The following is a 23,309-nucleotide window of genomic DNA, read 5'->3' on the forward strand; positions in this document are numbered from 1 at the left end:
TAGAGTCCATGCACACTAAAAGTATGGAAAAGCAAGGCATTTCTAAAGATGGCGAGTTTGCGGCTATATACAGACATTTTTTTCCCTATTCTACCTATGTCAGCTAGTAGACCAGATGCCTTCCTGTTCTTTTTACTGGCTACATGACCATATTCAGGGTTTTTATCATAGAGTTATGGCCAAAACAATTTGTTGGTTCTGTCGAGGTCTCTACACAGGGAAACTGTAAGAAGGCAGCAAGTAGCCTCAAGGTGATTCTAGACCTTGAGATGTATATATATATCTTCATTTACACTTGTGCATACCCTTAGACTTTGGTGGAGTCCTCCCACACATCGTTTTTGGCAGAAAGTTGTTGTAATTATGCGGAGTTAAGGTAAAAATTTACTACTTGATCCCATTTATGAGTTGTTTTGTCGACCTTGCATTAAAACTATTCTCTAATTAAGTAAATACTCTCATATTAACTTCCTTACGCAAATTAGTGATTCAGTAATCTTAATTTCTGAAATCCTTTCAGAAATTGACATTTCTTTTTAAATTCCCACTCTTTTATGCAAGAAATTATGTAAATTTCACTCCATAATTACTCTATAGTTAGTAAAACGCTTAGGAAATTATGAATAAATCAAGTTAAGCTAAATTATGCATGAAATCATAGAATTTGATTTAATCCCACTCTAATTCATTTTATTGCACTCTTAATCATGCATTTTTGGCCCGAATTATACAAAATTGACTTGGAAAATTAAGCACGCTTTAGATTAATCACATCTTCGCATAAATTGCTGGAACTTGCGTTCTTTCTACTAAAGTAGGCATTCAAAGGTTGAAATTTAGCAAAATTGAACAAGGAACCAAATTAGTATCACTTTTAAAGATGTCGCTTTTTGCACAAAATCCATCAAATTGAAATTCTTGGCACATATGTGTAGCGTTAGGTGCACTTTTTCTTAATCTTATGAGTTCTCAAGTCATGGCACCCTAACATGCACATGGATGCGAGTGGATGCAAGTAACATCCCGAGACCAAGTAACATCTCTGTCGGACCAAGCAAGGCCACCGTGTGCAGACACTATCATCGCCCATCAATATCATCTAGGTTAGCAATGCTCTTTAAGTTTTGCATAGACCATTGCATTACGCGACCTAGTAAGATGAGGAAGTCCTACACAAAAACTTGCCTAAAAAAGAGGAAGAAGGGTGTATCGTCCATGAAACAATGACAAATTCCTTAATAAAGAATGTCATATCGCAATCTCAAGTTGAAAAGACTATTTTCTCTTGTTTGCTCTGTGAATGAGATGGAATTGTATTTTCTCTTGTTTCATTGGTTGTCGTCGGTCCACCCTAAAGCTGTCCTCCCGTTTTCGGGAATGACCCACTAGATCATCGGAGTTGGACCCATCGGAGTTGGACCCATCTAGGTGGATCAGCTGCTTGCTTCTGGGCGCGAGAGGCAAGTGGTGCAAATAAAAGCCAGCTAAGGGGCACACCCCTCGAGGGGGTAGGTGAGACTCCGTGGGGCTCTGAGTTTTAAACATCACCGCCACGTCGAGGAGCCACGTCGAGGAGGATGAGGGAACTAGGGACCCACTTAGTTGTAGTCCTCACCAAACGGGTGAGTGATGTTCACAGTTCTAGACCCCTCTAGGAATAATTGCTACCGCAGGAACCATGTCAGCCATGTTGTGTGAGGGTTGCGTGGGAGCACGTGAATAATGTAATGAGCAAGTGATAATTTTATTACTGTGTTTGAAGATCCATTTGTTTTCAACTATTTTGGGAGAAATGTCTTAATGCATCAGTGATGGGAAATAATAAAAGAACCTATTTTTATATGTTTCATAGTGTGGTAGGACCTAATTGGATAACAAAAATGATTGGGTGCGTGGGTGAATGGATGCACCATCCTATGGATGGGTGGACCCGATGAGTCGGGTAACTTTCCAACCTAAATATTATTTACGATCCGTAATAGAATAGCACCCAAACAAGTTCATTTTAGGAGACGAGCTAGTGGTGGCTGTGACTCATAAAGAAAAGAGGGAAAAGGCGTTAGCTTCCATGAACCAAGTGTGAACTTGTTCCATCGACGATCACACACATTGAGTGCCGTTTCATCAGAGGAATAGATTCCTATAAGAATAATTACGTTAACCCTGCGAGATAGAGTTAGGTTCCTTTATTTGCTCGTATCCTTGTATTTTCAAGAGATCGAGGTATCATCAATCGAAGACAAAGGAGACTTAGCTTCTGCCTATCAAAAGGATCCCCTTGAGCCAGCTAGGGGGGTGGGGACCTTACAAGTGGTTTGTTATTTAAAGATTTACTATCAAGGGAATAAAACAAGTGATCGTTTATCGTATGAGGTTCCCTAATTCAAGAGGAATGTCAAGCCCACCCTTGGGCTAAGAGGAATCATGAGCTAGAGTAAAATCAATGTCAAGAAACAGGGTTAGAGAGCAGACAACATGGCCACATGAGAAAAGATTTCCCTAACTAACAAGGACCCTTCTCTTCCCAAATCATGGAAAGGGGAAACCCAATAGGAGGGGCCTATATCAATGCAAGAGGCGAGAATGAGGCCAGCATGAAGCCTAAAATACCCAAACTAGGAAGTGGTTGCCCAAGTTGTGATTGTTTTGAATTAAGCTAGAGATCATTGATTCTTTAATCAAAGTTTAATTAAGAATATGTTAGGGAGTATGCTAGAGATTAACATAGAGATTGTGTTAGGAAGTTTTATAGAGATTATGAGTAGATTATAAACCAAAGATTAAGTTAGAGATTTTGATATAGAATCATATATATGATGGGTTAAAGATACCCGAATTTAACAAGTGTTTCTGTGAGTAAATAGAAGTTAATTGGTGCAAGATTCATGTGGAGTAAGGTATTCTAGGAGAGGATGTCAAGGTTATGCATCTCCCTATCATAGGTTAGATCGCACCACAAAGGATTGATCCCCTTATGTTTTTCCATGACAATTTATGAATTAGCATATTACATGGGCATATGGAATAAGGAATTCGTAAGGTAGAACTCGGGATAATAAATAATGGGTTTGTATCATATGAGAGTGTATATGGATGCATGAACTTGGGATAATAAGGCCAATTAACTTTAAAATAATAAAGACACTTTGGGAGCTCAACAAAATGAACTAGACACATGAAAGAAGAGAGTCTTAGGAACAATTTTTAGATAAAAGAAGATTTCTACCAAGTGGGGACACCAGTTTGGGAGAGAGAGGAGGATTTACTTAGAGATTACCCCAGCTCGCGAGATGAGGACATCTCGAACCTTTTAAGTGGGATTCTTTCCAAGACATGTAAACGATTCTCTTTTAATACAGGTTTCAATAACAAAGAGAGTGCACTTCGAGAGAGACTATAAGGCTAGAAACATTAAGAAAGTGATAGAGTAAAAATATTAGTTCCAAAAATTTGAAAAGAAAGAAGAAGATAAGAATAGATCTATTATGACATAAATATCTCCAAAATTATAATTTTGAATTCAGGTGATAGGAGGTCATATTTAGAGTACTTTTACATATTTATAGTCCATGCACACTAAAAATATGGAAAAGCAAGGCATTTCTAAAGATGGTGAGTTTGCGGCTATATACAGAGGTTTTTTTCCTATTCTACCTACGTCATCTTGTAGACCAGATGCCTTCCTGTTCTTTTCACTGGCTACATGACCATATTCAAGGTTTTTATCATAGAGTTATGGCCAAAACAATTTGTTGGTTCTATCGAGGTCTCTACACAGGGAAATTGTAAGAAGGCAGCAAGTAGCCTCAAGGTGATTCTAGACCTTGAGATGTATATATATATCTTCATTGACACTTGTGCATACCCTTAGACTTTGGTGGAGTCCTCCCACACATCGTTTTTGGCAGAAAGTTGTTGTAATTATGCGGAGTTAAGGTAAAAATTTACTACTTGATCCCATTTATGAGTTGTTTTGTCGACCTTGCATTAAAACTATTCTCTAATTAAGTAAATACTCTCATATTAACTTCCTTACGCAAATTAGTGATTCAGTAATCTTAATTTCTGAAATCCTTTCAGAAATTGACATTTCTTTTTAAATTCCCACTCTTTTATGCAAGAAATTATGTAAATTTCACTCCATAATTACTCTATAGTTAGTAAAATGCTTAGGAAATTATGAATAAATCAAGTTAAGCTAAATTATGCATGAAATCATAGAATTTGATTTAATCCCACTCTAATTCATTTTATTGCACTCTTAATCATGCATTTTTGGCTCGAATTGTACAAATTTGACTTGGAAAATTAAGCATCCTTTAGATTAATCACATCTTCACATAAATTACTAAAACTTGCGTTCTTTCTACTAAAGTAGGCATTGAAAGGTTGAAATTTAGTGGAATTGAATAAGGAACCAAATTAGCATCACTTAAAGATGTCGCTTTTTGCACAAAATCCGTCAAATTGAAGCCGAATTCTTGGCACATATGTGTAGCGTAAAAAGTGCACCTAACGCTACACATATGTGCCAAGAATTCGGCTTCAATTTGACGGATTTTGTGCAAAAAGTGACATCTTTAAGTGATTCTAATTTGGTTCCTTATTCAATTCCTCTAAATTTCAACCTTTGAATGCCTACTTTAGCAGAAAGAATGCAAGTTCCAGCAATTTATGCGAAGATGTGATTAATCTAAAGCGTGCTTAATTTTCCAAGTCAAATTTGTACAATTTGGGCCAAAAATGCATGATTAAGAGTGCAATAAAATGAATTAGAGTGGGATTAAATCAAATTCTGTGATTTCATGCATAATTCAGCTTAACATGATTTATTCATAATTTCTTAAGCGTTTTACTAACTATAGAGTAATTATGGAGTGAAATTTACGTAATTTCTTGCATCTAAGAGTGGGAATTTAAAAAGAAATGTCAATTTCTGAAAGGATTTTAGAAATTAAGATTATTAAATCACTAATTTGCATAAGGAAGTTAATATGAGAGTATTTACTTAATTAGAGAATAGTTTCAATGCAAGGTCGACAAAACAACGTGTAAATGGGATCAAGGAGTAAATTTTTACCTTAACTCCGTGTAATTACAACAATTGTCTGCAAAAAATGATGTGTGAGAGGACTCCACCAATGTCTAAGGGTGTGCACAAGTGTCAATAAAGATATATATATACATCTAAAGGTCTAGAATCACCTTGAGGCTACTTGCTGCCTTCTTACAGTTTCCCTATGTAGAGACCTCGACGACAGAACCAACAAATTGTTTTGGCCATAACTCTATGATAAAAACCCTGAATATGGTCATGTAGCCAGTGAAAAGAACATAAAGGCATCTAGTCTACAAGCTAACGTAGGTAGAATAGGAAAAAAAACGTTTGTATATAGCCGCAAACTCGCCATCTTTAGAAATGCCTTGCTTTTCCATATTTTTGGTGTGCATGGACTCTAAATATGTAAAAGTACTTTAAATATGACCTCCTATCACCTGAATTCAAAATTATAATTTTTGAGATATTTATCTCATAATAGATCTATTCTTATCTTCTTCTTTCTTTTCAAATTTTTGGAACTTATATTTTTACTCTATCACTTTCTTAATGTTTCTAGCCTTATAGTCTCTCTCGAAGTGCACTCTCTTTGTTATTGAAACCTATATTAAAAGAGAATCGTTTACATGTCTTGGAAAGAATCCCACTTAAAAGATTCGAGATGTCCTCATCTCGCGAGCTGGGGTAATCTCTAAGTAAATCCTCCTCTCTCTCCCAAAGTGGTGTCCCCACTGGGTAGAAATCTTCTTTTATCTAAACATTGTTCCTAAGACTCTCTTCTTTCATGTGTCTAGTTCATTTTGTTGAGCTCCCAAAATGTCTTTATTATTCTAAAGTTAATTGGCCTTATTATCCTAAGTTCATGCATCCATATACACTCTCATATGATACAAACCCATTATTTATTATCCCGAGTTCTACCTTATGAATTCCTTATTCCATATGCCCATGTAATATGGTAATTCATAAATTGTCATGGAAAAATGTAAGGGGATCAATCCTTTATGCGATCTAACCTACGACAGGAAGATGCATAACCTTGGCATCCTCTCCTAGAATACCTTACTCCACATGAATCTTGCACCAATTAACTTCTATTTACTCACAGAAACACTTATTGAATTTGGGTATCTTTAACTCATCATATATATAATTCTATATCAAAATTTCTAACTTAATCTCTCGTTTATAATCTTCTCATAATCTCTATAATACTTCCTAACACAATCCCTATGTTAATCTCTAGCATACTCCCTAACATATTCTTAATTAAACTTTGATTAAATATTCAATGATCTCTAGCTTAATTCAAAACAATCACAACTTGGACAACCACTTCCTAGTTTGGGTATTCTAGGCTTCATGCTGGCCTCATTATTGCCTCTTGCATTGATATAGGCCCATAAACCTTTTCTCATGTGGCCATGTTGTCTGCTCTCTAACCATGTTATCCTTGTTTCTTGACATTGATTTTACTCTAGCTCACGATTCCTCTTAGCCCAAGGGTGGGCTTGACATTCCTCTTGAATTAGGGGACCTCTTCCTAATATTCATGGAAGGACACGTCCTTCTCCATTTCCATATAAAAAACTTTATCATGGTCTCTGGCCATAATTATGGTTTCTCAAATGGAGGATGGCTTGGTAATTCTTGACTAGCTTATTCAAAGGCGGATTAAGTCTCCGAACGAATCGATGAGGAGAGTTACCTCATCCATCATTGGAGGAAATTGGAGAGGTTTAACAAAAGTTTGGCGGTATACTTCTAGGGTCTCTTCCTTTCTCGGGTTAGCTCTAAAAATTCATTCATGTTATCCTCCCGAAATCTTGAAGGAAAAATCATTTCATCACAAAGATGTATCCTCATGGCATCCCATGATAACTGATTCTAGTTCTAGTGGTTAAATTGACAATAGTTCTTCCAACTAATCCGAGCATTTCTTGCGATTTATAAAAAAGCAAGGGTGAACTTGCTTCTTTCATTGTATCCAGCTACATCAAAATACTCGTCCATGGACTCTATCCAAGCCTCTACTTCTTGTCCCGAATTCCTTCGTTCACCTTTGAATGGTTTCGACCAGGCTCAATGAAGGATTTCTTTAATGCCATTATCCAGGCTTTCTTGGTTGGCGAGACACTTTCTCTTGCCTAAAAAATGTCCAAGAAGTCTCTCAGACTCAAACTCTCTTTCTTAAGAAAAGGTCTTTACTTAGCCGGTCTATATAAATTTTATGATATTTCTTATATGATATAATAAGTACAACACTTAACCTCCGTAAAATCTGACCTCATATATTATAAGAAGAGTAATACTTTACTTCTTAGATTGCTCTAATAGGCTGAAGCAATAATTATTCGTTATTGTCAACGATAGTTGACTAACTTTACTTATATCTCTGGTCATAGGCATGTTAATCTAGAATTTCCATCACAATAAAATCATGAAAGGGTAAACTTCCAAGTTTCCCTTTGTAATACTATAGATTTTTGTTCAACTATTATTTTATTGTATTTTTTGGGTCATTGAGTGAGCCTCCTATTCTTGTCGAATAATAAAGATAAAAAGAAAATCATACAAATTTCAAAAAAGACTAAGTGTCATAAAAAAAGACTAAGTGTCATCGTTCTAGTCATTCACTTGTCACACTAATTTCTTAATTAGATCACCCTGAAACGTAATTATTCTAATAGGAATCTATTCCTCCGATCAAACGGCAGTCAATGTGTGTGATCCTGGATGGAACAAGTTCACACTTGGTTCATGGAAGCTAATGCCTTTTCGCTCTTTTCCTCATGAGTCACGGCCACTAGCTCGTCTCCTAAAAGGAAAGGATCGTAAATAATAATTAGGTTGGAAAGTTTACCGACTCATCGGGTCCACCCATCCATAGGATGGTGCATCCATTCACCCACGTACCCAATCATTTTTGTTATCCAATTAGGTCCTACCACGCTATGAAACATATAAAAACAGGTTCTTTAATTATTTCCTATCACTGATTCATTAAGACTTTTCTCCCAAAATAGTTAAAAACAAATGGATCTTCAAACACATTAATCATATTATCACTTGCTCATTACATTATTCACGTGCTTCCATGCAACCCTCGCATAACATGGGTGACATGGTTCCTGCGGTAGCAATTATTCCTGGAGGGGTCTAGAACTACGAACATCATTCACCCGCTTGGTGAGGACTACTACTAAGTGGGTCCCTAGTTCCCTCATCCTCAACATGGTGGTGATGTTTAAAACTCAGAGCCTCCACGGCTACCCCCTCGAGGGGTGTGCCCCTTAGCGGGCTTTTATTTGCACCACTTGCCTCTCGCACTCAGAAGCAAGCAGCTCATCTGTGAGATCCCTGTGCCCCCTCCGCGCATCGGACTCCCGCTAGCCGTCAGCGGAAGCAGCCCCCTCATGCGCGGGGCAGGGTTGGGGCGTCGCCCATGAATGTCCGGGCACAAGACTAGTCACTCCGAAAACCGAAATCGGGAAAATTTCCCATGCCCGGAAAGCGGGGACGATTCCACCTTTTTGAATTTTCTTAATGAATTTTTCTAACTAGATCAATTCTAAACTATCCTTCACCTGAATAAACTAGATAGAAGGAAACTATCACTGATATAATTGATCATGTGAGTAATTTCAACGCTTTTTTGCTAATCAAGATCAGGCACAGCCGTTGAAATTGTTATCTTTTGAAGAGTGCAAGTTTTTCCTGGCTTCAACGCTAACTCCGTTCCGTGCTTGTGTAGCCAGGCGCGCGACGTCGTTTTAGTAAAGCCCAAGAATGGCCCAAGGTATCCCTCATACCATTGGGAGAATAACGTTCGCCAATTGAGGCGAGAGATTATGATGCTGTCTAGTTTTGAGAGCCTAGGCTAGTGCGGTGAATAAGCCCACCCTCCTAGTGTGCAGACATCCCTCTGAGGGACGGGAGGATTGAACGATGGAGCCTGAGAGGGGGACAGGCCAGCTTCAGTCCTTGCCAACCGGCCGACCGACGATGAGGTGTATGGTCCCGTAGGGTTTTGCCCAGCATATGTAGAGGCTGGAAGGCCGAATTCTAGATCATCAGCAGTATAAAGGAAAAGAATAAGAGAGCTGGTTTGGCTTGTATAAAATTGATTCATGTATAAAATTTTTTATAAATCTTGTCTTTGGCATTATTGTACTGTGGAAAAAGGCTATTTTAACAAACCTTGTGAAAAGGGCCTTAATTAAGGAACATGTTTATTTATGTCAAACAGTGTGGTAGGATTAGTTAGAAAACAAATTGACGCGTGAGTAGGGTGGAAAGTGGGAGGATGGAATGCCCTGACGGCACCATCCTACGGACGGGTGGACCCGATTAGTCGGGTAGCTTTCCAACAGATTAAGTGAAAGCCCTATGCTAGATAAATAGGTTCTTGGACAACTTTATTCTAGAAGACTAGGCCAGCGGCGGCTGTGCCTTGCATGGATGAGGAAAAAAGCGTTGCCTCTAGAAATCAAGTCTAGTAGTTGCCCAATTTATGATTAATTACCCTATGGGTGATTTGATTTTTAGAAGATCACGCTCCCCCTGTGGGATAGGACTAGGTCTTACCTATGAATCATATCCTTGAATCTCTACATGGTCAAGGTGTCGATAAATAGGAAACTTTCTCTAAGTTAAGACTTAGTGGACTATCTTAAGTGTTTTCCCTATTTTAGAAGGGGGAACCTTACAATTGGTATCAGAGCCGATCTTAGCTCCTACGAATTACCATTTAAGGACTGTTTTGCAATGAATGTTTTACCTAACATAATGCTAATTAATAAAAACATCCTACTAAAACAAACAAGTTGAATTGATGTTTGAATGATTGTAGGAAGAGGAAGATGCCTACTCAAAGTTTCTAGTTTTCCAATGCATCTTCGAGACTGCTAGTCACTCCTCAAATTTTGAGTTCCGTGACACCATGGTGCAGATACTAGAGAAGATGTCCCTCCCTCATTTCTCTCGTATTGAAAGAGGGGATGGGGTAGAGATTTTTGGAGTTGTGGGCCAAGATATTTCTTCACCCGAGCAAATCGAATTGGGAACCTTACCATCGACCTAAAGTGGATTCATTGGATTGAAAAGTTGAAGATGATCCGTTTATTTTGGTTCGTCGGTACCCCCAGGACCGACACCTCTGTGATTATAGATGGGATTCGCATACCTCAGGATCGTTAGGTGTATGACCAAGTGATGCAAGTCTTACCTGCTCATAGAGTAGCTGTGTTGGGACCTACCCCAATCCAAAGTCTGCCAGTCAAGCTTAGGAATTTCCCTTGATGCCAAATAAGACTAATTATATTAGTCTCAGATCTTTGTAATAAAACTCGTCCTTGTAAATATTTGGAAATAAAATGATTTTAATGTTTTACTCTCCAAAATAAGCGTTGTGCAAGTATGAATATTGTAATCTTAAAATTGTTTTTACGATGATGGTGGCCAGGACGATCACCCTCTACTTCCCAATGTGCTTTACACTGATATCTAGGAGAAGAAGCTCCTGCTCAAGCAAATGCAACCTGGAGAAGGTTCAAAGATTGAGAAGGATGCTGAAGTCTAGATTGAAGCAATGGACGATTATTTCTCTGCCACACCGGTACTGGAGTAGCAAATCACTCTATGCTTGCACGGTTTTGCCTCATCGGAGATGCTAAACTTTGGTGGAAACAGTGGTGCTGTGACAAGGGAGTCACCGTTCCAGAGCCAAGATGAAAGCTTGTTACACATGGGCATTAATAAAAGAACGTTTAAAATTATTGAGTGAGAAATATCTCAAACGTGGGAAGACATCAAGTAGGCCGTGAAGGAAAGATATCTTCCCCCTTCCCATAAATCCATAAAGATGAATGAGTTTTTTTTGTCATAGGCAGTGCAGCTTAACTCTTGAGGACTACTATTCCAAATTTATCACTCTTTGGAAGTATGCCCCAGCTATGACTACTTCCCAGCAAGTGGCTCATTTCTGCCAAGGGTTAAATGAACCCTTAGATTCTCGCCTTGAAGAAATGAGGCCAAGCTCATTACAGGATGCTCTCATATGAGCAAAATCCCTTGTGAAAGAATTGAGGACTGACAAACCTAAGCCTCAAAAGCGATCTTACCCTGAGACAAATCCTAAAGATCAACCCTACAAGAAACCCCAACAGAACTTCCCCTACTACAACAGAGAGCGACAAAGCAACTCTTTTGTCCCCTGCTCGTATGCTACTTCTTCCAGAGAAGGCCCTCTGTGTTTTGAGTGCAATGAGCCGGGACACTTTAGGGCCAGCTGTCCCAAGATGGCAACACCATTTCCTTAAGGTGGCAGAGGAAATCAAGGCCGTGGAACCCCTATCCACCAAGGTGCAAGAGGTGGTGGACGTGGCAGAGGCCACGGAGGAGCAGTTGCTAGGACCGCCTATATTATAAGTGAAGAACCGACCTTGGAAATGGCTGAAGAAGAGCACGGTAAATCACCCATAGGGTAATTGATCATAAATTGGGCAACTACTAGACTTGATTTCTAGAGGCAACGCTTTTTTCCTCATCCATGCAAGGCACAGCCGCGCTGGCCTAGTCTTCTAGAATAGAGTTGCCCAAGAACCTATTTATCTAGCGTAGGGATTTCACTTAATCTGTTGGAAAGCTACTCGACTAATTGGGTCCACCCATCCGTAGGATGGTGCCATCCGGGCATTCCATCCTCCCACTTTCCACCCTACTCACGCATCAATTTGTTTTCTAATTAATCCTACCACACTGTGACATAAATAAACATGTTTCTTAATTAAGGCCCTTTTCACAAGGTTTGTTAAAACAACCTTTTTCCACAGTACAATAATGCCAAAGACAAGATTTATAAAAAAGTTTTCACAAGGTTTGTTAAAATAGCCTTTTTCCACAGTACAATAATGCCAAAGACAAGATTTATAAAAAAGTTTATACATGAATCAATTTCATACAAGCCAAACCGGCTCTCTTATTCTTTTCCTTTATACTACCGATGATCTAGAATTCGGCCTTCCATCCTCTACATGCTGGGCAAAACCCTACGGGACCATACACCTCATCGTCGGCCCCGCTGGCAAGGACTCAAGCCAGCCTGTCGCCCTCTCAGGCTCCATCGCTCGATCCTCCCGCCCCTCAGAGGGATGTCTACACACTAGGGTGGGCTTATTCACTGCACTAGCTAGGGCCCTCACAACTAGACAACATCATAATCTCTCATCGCAATCGGCAAACCTTATTCTCTCAACGGTATAAGGGATACCTTGGGCCATTCTCGGGCTTTGCTAACAATGCCGCCTGGTTACAAAAGCACGGAACGGAGTTAGCATCAAAGCCAGGAAAAACTTGCACTCTTTAAAGATAACAATTTCAATAGAATTCATTGAATACAACATCACTCAATTTGTAGCTTCATACAATTTTATGTCATTATTTTAAAAGCAAAAGATACACATTTATTAACACTAATATTAAAAAAAACTCTTCTTTAAAAGATAACCAAGCTAACCTGGCCACCATTTCCTTGAGGAGCTTGTAAAGGGAGCTCCGATTGGGGCCGCATCGGGAGCATCTTCTCTACTCTCGTTGCACGCTCCTCTCCCGAGGCAATATTCTGATGTTTTCGAGAAGGAGCCATCTTAGACGTCGTCTTGTAGGCCTCGCTATTGCGGTCGAAATGCTCCAATCAGATCTCAATTCTGAGATCGTTTGCTCACCGTATGAGCAAAAGATCACAGCACATGAACCCTCTCTCTTAAGGCTAAAACCTCTTACGAAAGTCCACGCAAATGGGGGGGAGGGAATTGTGAGATGTCCTTAACACAAAAACGTTTTGCTAAAGGGGAGAAGGGCTGAGGGCTACTGTAAGTCTCTTCACACGGGGGGGAGAAGAGTTAGGGAGACACTGCCTTCTAGAGCAAGAGGGGGATGGAGGAAAATTGCCTTATCTGAAAAGTGGCAAATGAGGGGGTGTGGAGAGGGGTGGCTGCAAGGGGCGATTGTACTACAGCAAGTACACTGCACAGGGACAGACGACGGTACAGACAACGGCACAACAGAGCATACGCTACGCAGAAATTCGTGTTATCCATGGAGCACCTCCACGGGGGTTTATATAACTGTGGGGTATGGGTACGGGCGCTGTGCAAAGCAAGGACGAAAGGACGGTGTACCAACAAAGGCTGTAGATTAGTGGCCTACATGGCTCTGTGGGAAAGGTATGGTGTCGGTTAACAGGGCAAGGAGTGGTACGCATGTACCTTATCTGGTCTGGGGTAGCATGGGTGTCCACGTAGCGGTACGTGTGGACCACACAGTGGACGGCCATCCTTTGGTTCTTGTGCGGCCATCGTACGAGCACCCTGGTAAGTGTGTACGGTCCAAATTTTGGGGCAGGGTCTCCGAATTTGGGGTGCCGGCCTCGATTTGCGTGTCGCGGACTGCCTCGGGGGGTAAATTTTTTTTTTTGTCCGAGAGGTTCTCCTAGTCATTGGGGTGCAGACCGTTTGTCAATCGAATGCCCAGGCATGCATTTATTTAGGTTTAAAGGTTGTCGCTTTTCTAAAAATGATTAAAATTTGCGTATAAGCTTGATCCGGTGTCCGTCTGGATGCTGTAAAATCCTATATTAGGGTAAAATCGCGCGCAGATTCTAAATTTTGGCTCAGAATTTGAAGATTCTAAGTAGAAATGACTCATTTAATAAAATCATTGATTTTTATGCCATAAAAACGCATAAATTTATCTATTACATGGACATTTCTTTATTAGTGAAGATGGGTATGTTACATCCTTCCCCCCTTAAAGAAATCGAGATGTCCTCATCTCGTCATGAATTGGGGATAATCCTTTAAGAGTGTAGATTCATCTTCCCAAGTTGCATCCTCTTCAGGGTAATCTTTCCACTTCACTAGATGTTCTACAAGAGTTCTATTTCGGAGTTGCCTTTCCCTAGAATCTATGATGCTACTGGGCTGCTGTAATTCAAGGACTCCTTGAGTAGGGATTACAACTTATTTATCATCAAGAATATGATCGATACTGGGTATATAAGGTTTTAACAAACTTACATGAAATACATTGTGGACTTTGATATGGGCTGGGAGTTGGAGTTTATAGGCACTTTTACCTAGACACTTGATAACTGTATAGGGACCACAATACCTAGGGCTGAGCTTCTTATATTTTCCAAGTGATAGAGAACTTTGTTTGGGTCGCACTCGTAGAAGAACTTTGTCTCCTTCCTTGAAGATCCTTTCAGACCTCTTGGTGTCAGCATAATGCTTTTGTCGATCTTGGGCAGCTTTAATATCCTTTTGGATTGCCTTGGTTTGTTCCTCCATCTCTTCGAGCATTTTCTTGGATGCCTCAACTCTTATGGTCGGATCAGAGAAATTTAGAGGAGACAAGCATTCTTGCCCATAGAGTGCTTTGAATGGTGACATTCCTATGCCTTGATGATAAGATGCATTGTAGGCAAATTCTACCAGAGGAAGGTATTGAATCCACCTTCTTGGTTCCCGTCCACAATATGCTCTGAGAATGTCTTGAATTACTTGATTGACTCTCTCAGTCTGGCCATCGGTCTCTGGATGATAAGCTGTGCTAAAGCAAAGTTGAGTTCCCAGGGCTTGAAATAAGGACTTCTAGAACTTTGAAGTGAAGTCCGAATCCCAATCACTTACTATCCTTTTTGGGAGACCATGAAGTTTGAGGACTTCCTTGATGAATATTCGAGTGACATCAGTAGCTTTGAAGGTCTTCTTTGCTGGTATAAGGTGAGCTACTTTGGTAAGTAAGTCCACTACTACCAAAATAGAGTCATATCCTCCTTGAACAGTGGGGAGACTTGTGACAAAATCTATACTAATGCACTCCCACTTCATTTGGGGAATATCCACCAAGGGTTGAAGTTTCCCAGGCATCTTGACCCTTTCAGCTTTGATCCTTTGGTGCATGAGAGACATTGCTTCAAGTACCAAAGGACATCATTTTTCAAGCCTGCCCAATGAAAGCTCCTTCTTACGGCATTTAATGTTTTTGCATAGCCTGGGTGTCCCATAGTAGGACTATCATGAGCTTCATGGAGGATTAGTTTCTTTAAAGCAGGATCCTTAGGGATACATAGCATGTGATTGAAGTAGAGGCTTCCTTCATGAGTGGAGTATCCCTTGATTAGATTCTTCTCTTTCTCTGAATTTCCCCCTTCTTCTACTAACTTCATCATCCTCTGATAATCTAGATCATGAGATGAGACTTCTTCCACCTTGACCAGCATGGGATTATTTGGCATTGAAATTGCACTTAAGAAAGATTTACGCGTGGCTAAGTGTATCTGCTACCACATTATCTTTCCCAAGGCAGAATTTGATGTTGAAGTCATATTCTTGTAGAATTTCAATCCATCTCCTTTGTCGCATGTTGAGGTTAGGCTGGGTGAAGATCCACTTCAGACTTTTGTGGTCAGTTACAAGCTGGAATTTACCCCCCAAGAGATAATGTCTCCATAATTTGAGGCAATGAACAACTGCTAAGAGCTCCAAATCATGGGTGGCATAATTTGCTTCATATTGCTTCAGCTTGCGAGAAGTATAAGCGACTAGTCTTCCTTCTTGGCCTAAGACACCACTAAGTGCTAGACTACTGGCATCAATAAAACCACTTCAAATTCCTTGGTGAAATCAGGAAGTTTCAGGGCTGGGACAGAAGTAATAATGACCTTGAGCTGATCAAAGCTGTTTTGATGGATTGGCAGCCACACTATTTTGCAATCCTTCTTAAGAAGATCTGTCAAAGGTGCAGCTACCAAGGCATAATATTTGATAAAAATCCTATACCATCCCGTGATTCCCAAAAAACCACGAACTTCACGAACTAATTTAGGGGATGGCTACTCCAGAATATCTTTGACCTTGGCAGGGTCTACTGAAATGCCATCTTTGGAGACGATGAACCCAAGATACTCAATTTGATGAGTAAAGAAGATACATTTTCTCTTCTTGGCATAGAGTTTGTGTCTACGCAACAATTGCAGAACTCTACGCACATGCTCCTCATGGTCTTCCATTGATTTGGAGTAGATTAAGATGTCATCAAAGAAAAAAAGCACAAATTCATCCAAGTAAGGACAGAATATATCTTGTATTAGGCAGTTGAAGGTTACAGGAGCATTGGTTAACCCGAATGACAGTACAGTAAACTCATAGTGGCCATAACGGGTATTGAAGGCTATCTTGGGTATATTTGCTTCCTTGACTTTGATTTGATAGTAATTAGGCCTCAAATCTATTTTTGAGAAGACTTTGGCCCCATGAAGCATGTCAAGAAGTTCGTCGATGCGAGGGATAGGATACTTATTCTTGACAGTGACTTGATTCAGCCCTCGATAATCTATGCAGAGGCAGAGAGTTCTGTCCTTCTTTTTTTGGAAAAGGACAGGTGCCCTCCAAGGAGAGCTATTGGGGCGTACGAATCCTTGCTCAATGAGTTGGGAAAGTTGCTCTTTAAGTTCAATGGCTTCAGGAAGGGACATTTTATAGGGCGTTTTTGAGACGGGTTGAGCCCGAGGGATCACCTCGATTTCATGATCGACTTCTCGAGGAGGTGGTAGCCCTGTAAGCTTCATCAGGGAAGATGTCAGAGAATTCTTGGAGCCAAGAGGGTTCTGTCTCCTTACTAGGTTAAATGGTTTTGTTGAGCTTGACTAAGAAAACTTGCTGACCCTTACGTGTTCCCTTGAGAAGATGTTTTGCCTTGACTACCCTAGATTTAGGTTTTCCTGTTATCCCCTGAACGGATATTACTTGGCCATGCTCATTTTCAAAAGTGATACTCCCCTGGTTACAATGAATGCTAGCTTTGTTTGCAATTAATCAATCCATCCCAAGGATTCCATCATAAATTCCTAATGGCAAGACTCTAAAGTGGCCACCATGAGTTCGCTCATTACCCAGCTCAGAATCAAGGTTTCCTATAGAGTGGCAAGATATTACTTCTTTCCCACTGGCTAACTCTACAGTCATTCTTCTAGCTATTTTTTGACCCAAGTTTAATTTTTGCAAACACCTAGGAGAAAGAAATGAATGGGTACTGCCACAATCAATCAAAAGAATTTATTGCACAAAAATCTTGCGTGTGCCCCCAAGATATAAACACAATTTCACAGCATGATTGTCTTAACATGTGAGGATATTCAAATCACTTCTATGGCCAGCAGAGATGATCGATTCATCCTCATATGATAAACAATCACTTGGTTTAATCTGGTGATAGAGTTAATCTTTAAATAACAAACCCTAGGAACTAAGATCGGCTCTGTTACCACTTTGTAAGGTCCCCTCCCCTAGCTAGCTCAAGGGGATCCTTTTGATAGGCAGCTAAGTCTCCTTTGTCTTTGATTGATGATACCTTGATCTCTTGGAAATACAAGGATACGAGCAAACGAAGGAACCTAACTCTATCTCGCAGCAGGGGAAACGTAATTATTCTAATAGGAATCTATTCCTCTGATCAAACGGCACTCAATGTGTGTGATCCTGGATGGAACAAGTTCACACTTGATTCATGGAAGCTGACGCCTTTTCCCTCTTTTGTTTATGAGTCACGGCCACTAGCTCATCTCCTAAAACGAACTTGTTTGGGCGCTATTCTATTACGGATCATAAATAATAACTAGGTAGGAAAGTTACCCGACTCATCGGGTCCACCCATCCATAGGATGGTGCATCCATTCACCCATGCACCCAATCATTTTTGTTATCCAATTAGGTCCTACCACACTGTGAAACATATAAAAACAGGTTCTTTAATTATTTCCCGTCACTGATTCATTAAGACATTTCTCCCAAAATAGTTGAAAACAAATGAATCTTCAAACATAGTAATAACATTATCACTTGCTCATTACATTATTCATGAGCTCCCACGCAACCCTCGCACAACATGGGCGACATGGTTCCTGCGGTAGCAATTATTCCTGGAGGGGTCTAGAACTACGAACATCGCTCACCCGCTTGGTGAGGACTACTACCAAGTGTTTAAAACTCAAAGCCCCCATGGAGTCCCACCTACCCCCTCGAGGGGTGTGCCCCTTAGCTGGCTTTTATTTGCACCACTTGCCTCTTGCACCCGGAAGCAAGCAGCTTATCCACCTAGATGGGTCCAACTCTGAGCATCTAGTAGGTCATTCTCGAAAACGGGAGGACAGCTTTAGGGTGGACCGGTGACAACCAATGAAACAAGAGAAAATACAATTCCATCGCATTCACAGAGCAAACAAGAGACCACTTGCCTCTCGCACCACCTGGAAGCAAGCAGCTTATCCACCTAGATGGGTCCAACTCTGAGCATCTAGTAGGTCGTTCTCGAAAACGGGAGGACAGCTTTAGGGTGGACCGGCGACAACCAATGAAACAAGAGAAAATACAATTCCATCGAATTCACAGAGCAAACAAGAGAAAATAGTCTTTTCAACTTGAGATTGCGATACGACATTCTTTATTAAGGCATTTGTCATTGTTTCATGGACGATACACCCTTCTTGCTCTTTTTTTAGGCAAGTTTTTGTGTAGGACTTCCTCATCTTACTAGGTCGCGTAATGCAATGGTCTATGCAAAACTTAAAGAGCGTTGCTAACGTGGATGATATTGACGGCGATGATAGTGTCTGCGCGCACGACGGTGGCGTTGCTTGGTCCGGCGGGGCGGCGGGGGAGACGTTACTTGGTCCCGGGATGTTAGTCGCATCCATGCGCATAAACTCATAAGATTAAGAAAAAGTGCACCTAATGCTACACATATGTGCCAAGAGTTCGGCTTCAATTTGACGGATTTTGTGTGCAAAAAGCGACATCTTTAAGTGATGCTAATTTGGTTCCTTATTCAATTCCACTAAATTTCAACCTTTGAATGCCTATTTTAGCAAAAAGAACACAAGTTCTAGCAATTTATGCGAAGATGTGATTAATCTAAAGCGTGCTTAGTTTTCCAAGTCAAATTTGTACAATTCGGACCAAAAATGCATGATTTAGAGTGCAATAAAATGAAACAGAGTGGGATTAAATCAAATTCTGTGATTTCATGCATAATTTAGCTTAACTTGATTTATTCATAGGGTTCAAATTAATCATTAGGTATCTTACAGATCCCTATAACTTCAGATTTCAAATCGGAGTTGGTTTGATACTCCAACCATCCCGTACAAATTGGTTACCCTTGATTTAATGTAATTTTTGGTAAAATTGTGCTGATAAATTTGTGAAAATCATCATTTTGCATTTAACCCTTGGTTAATGCCTGTAAATCTCACTCAAAATCAAGATTATTCACAGCCAGAGTTGCATTTTAGAATGTGCATAAGAATGAATGCTATACGCATTATGTATTGGGCACATTGCATCAGTGTAAAAATGGGAACAGACACTGCCCTTGTCCAGAATAAGACAAGAGGTAAGACCTTCCGCATAAATTTGGGTTTGCATTGCATAATGATACAAGATAAACAGAAAAAGCCCAAACGAACTGTCAGCAAAACATTGAAACATGTTGCTCACATGGATCAAAATGACCTGACGGACGAGCTCATGGCCCCAGCCATGAAAGAAGAAGAATATCTCTTCCCAAGAAGAGGATCCACACCAAGAAGACCTAAAGGAAGATATGGACACGAGAAGAGAAGCTACCACAAGAAGAGAAGCTGCCCCAAGAAGACTGAAAGAAGAGACGGACGCGTGGAGAGAAGCTGCCACGACAAGAAGATCGAAGAAAAGAGAAGATGTGAGGCTCCAAAGAGTGAGGAGCCATGTGAAAATCTCAGAGAGAGAGAGAGAGACCCCACAACCCAATGTAACGTGCCCCAATAAAGTAAAACCACCTCTGAGCCATCGATGATGTAGGCCACGTGGTAGATGTATGTGTAAGCACTTTAGTCAAGGTCGCGGGCACTTATAGTAGCCTTGGACACATAGAGAGAGAGAGTGTCAAGGACTATGGAGTTTAGGGACTTGAGGCACTGGTCACGGGAACTGTCAAGTAAGAAAGAAACTTGATACAGGGTCCAGGTGTGCTGAGATAACTTGAGGGGAGGAGTAGACACTGGTCGCGGGCTATCAAGTAAGGGGAGGCAAACTTGGTATAGGGTCTAGGTGTACTAGGAGTATTCACTTGAGGGGAGGTGTTGAAAATACAAGTGAATAGGGTGTGTGCAGGAACAAGCCCTTGGTTAGAGACTGTAAAAGAGAATGAATAAATGTGAAAGAACCTATGAAAATGTGAGAAGAATCTACTGGGAGAGAATAAAGGGTAGCATGAGAAGATTTAGGAAGTGTGGAGATATTCTAGGAAGTGTGGAGTTATTCTGGGAGATATTCAGGGAAAAGAGAAGAGGTGGAGAGAATCAGGCAAAAGGTGGAGATATTCTGGGAGTGAATCATGGAGAAATCAATGGGATTTGATGCTTGATGTAAACTCTATAAATTGAGGCATAGCCCTAATGAGAATTTGCTAGTTTTTGAGTATCCATGCCTACATTAATCTATTTGCTAATTATTCACTAATTACGTCTTAATCATTTACTAATCACTTTGTTAATGATGTTGATTCTCGTGTTTGATCCACCATAGCTCATCATTATGCTCAAATTTCAACAATAGGGATCGATGAAGAAAATAAAATTGTGGTAAGATGAGAAAAGATGGGGACTAATGTGAAAGGATGCGGAGTAATGAGAAAAGATGGAAATATTGTTGGAACTGTATTTGTATGTGAAATTTATTTTTTAAATGACTGTTTTATGTCAAGAATGCTGTGAAAGCATTTTGACCGTCTTGTGATTGAGGTCGTGGAGACCTATCTGTTAAAGTTGCAACTGTAATGGAGAGTCAACGGAGGACGTGTCACGTAGCAAGGTCGGCCGAGGTCTTGACCAGTCTCGGTTTGATTTAAATAGTGAGCTTCCAGTACAGTGGATGAGGGACCAAGGAAGCGGCCTATGAGTGAAGCGTTGGTGACCTGCGAAGGATCCTAGAGGGTGCTGAGCATACCGTGCTCGGCCTCTGGGTCGCCGAAGATACCCACAAGAACATCGGGGAAGATATTGGAACAAGGAGTAAGAGTTGTTTCTAAATTCGGGCATGGATCTGGTTGATTGACCTTGCTGGTCCTCAACGGATGAGTCCATGGCTCTTTTATATGGATCTATTGGTTGATCTTGTTGATCTTCAACGGAGATTCCATCTGGATATTTTTATGTGATTATATTGTCGGGTACTATGAACTAGGAACTATTGAAAAGCCCCCTGAGTGAACAGGTGGTGAGTGTTCTAGTTGCCAATGATGCCATAGGTACACCGATGAAGGAATGACTTGGAAATTAGGATTCAACTGGATAATTATAGGATTATGATCAGTAACACTATGGTTTCCATAAATGATTGTTTTAAAGATTGCTGAATCTATGAAAAATGCAAGTTCATATTGGGTGTGTAAGTGGTGTGATGACTAGTTTTATGTTTGCATGAATATCCGGCTAGGGGGCCTGGGAACTCTTTTCCCTGGTACCTGGGACAAAACCTAACCAAATTCCTAATTGGATCCCATCACTACAGTGGTTGGGAGGCTGGCTAACTCATGGGACTGGATGGGGTTAGGCTACTGGACTGCTGGATCTGTAAATCGAGATTCAATTTTTGTATAGTACGATAGATGAGGTAAATCCTGGATAAATTGTTCTATGGAAAAGAATCAACGGCTGTGCCTCTCAATGAGGAAAAAAGCGTTGGTCTCTATGATCCAAGTACAATCTTTTCCTTGATCTGACTATGGGACTTACGGGCTCAGTCAAATCAGTTTAGTTAGTTCAGGCTTTTGACTACGTTAGAGAAAAGTTATCCTAGAGGAATTGCCCGTGCTTTCTGGGCAAGGGAAGTTTTTCCGAGTTCGGTTTTGGAAGACCGATGGATTAGTCTCTTGTCTGGATATCCGTGGGCCCGAGTGTGGGACCCTGCCCTGTGCAAGAAGTGCTACTTCCACTGCTAGCATCCCCAATTTCATTGCGCAGTGGGGTCAGGGATCTTACATTTTAGGCAACAGAAAGTGTCTCGCCAAGAAATCTTGGATAATGGCATTAAAGAAGTCCTTCATGGAGCCCGGTCGGAACCATTCAAAGGTGAACAAAGGAATTTGGGACAAGAAGGACAGGCTTGGATAGAGTCCATGGACGAGTATTTCGATGTAGCTGGATACAATGAAAGAAGCAAGTTCGCCCTTGCTTTTTTTAAAATCGCAAGAAATGCTCAGATTAGTTGGAAGAACTATTGTCAACCTAACCACTAGAACTAGAATCACTTGTCATGGGATGCCATGAAGGTACATCTTCGTGATGAAAGGTTTTGTCCTCCAAGATTTTGGGAGGATAAAATGAATGAGTTTTTAGAGCTAACCCAAGAAAGGAAGACCCTAGAAGAATACCGCCAAACTTTTGTTAAACCTCTCCAATTTCCTCCAAAGATGGATGAGGTAACTCTCCTCATCGATTCATTAGGAGACTTAATCCGCCTTTGATTAAGCTAGTCAAGAATTACCAAGCCATCCTCCATTTCAGAAACCATAATTATGGCCAGATAAAGTTTTTTATACGGAAAGTGTCGAGAAGGACATGAGTTCTTCCATGAATATTAGGAAGAGGTCCACTAATTCAAGAGGAATGTCAAGCCCACCCTTGGGCTAAGAGGAATCTTGAGCTAGAGTCAAATCAATGTCAAGAAACAGGGATAACAGGGTTAGAGAGCAAACAACATGGCCACATGAGAAAAGATTTCCCTAACTAACAAGGACCCTTCTCTTCCCAAATCATGGAAAGGGGAAACCCAATAGGATGGGCCTATATCAATGCAAGAGGCGAGAATGAGGCGAGCATGAAGCCTAGAATACCCAAACTAGGAAGTGGTTGCCCAAGTTGTGATTGTTTTGAATTAAGCTAGAGATCATTGATTCTTTAATCAAAGTTTAATTAAGAATATGTTAGGGAGTATGCTAGAGATTAACATAGGGATTGTGTTAGGAAGTATTATAGAGATTATGAGAAGATTATAAACGAGAGATTGAGTTAGAAATTTATATATATGATGGGTTAAAGATACCCAAATTCAACAAGTCTTTCTCTGAGTAAATAGAAGTTAATTGGTGCAAGATTCATGTGGAGTAAGGTATTCTAGGAGAGGATGCCAAGGTTATGCATCTTGTTGTC

Source organism: Cibotium barometz, chromosome 54 (genome assembly GCF_041138505.1).
Source record: "Cibotium barometz isolate CiBa-2024 chromosome 54, ASM4113850v1, whole genome shotgun sequence".
NCBI lineage: Eukaryota > Viridiplantae > Streptophyta > Polypodiopsida > Cyatheales > Cibotiaceae > Cibotium > Cibotium barometz.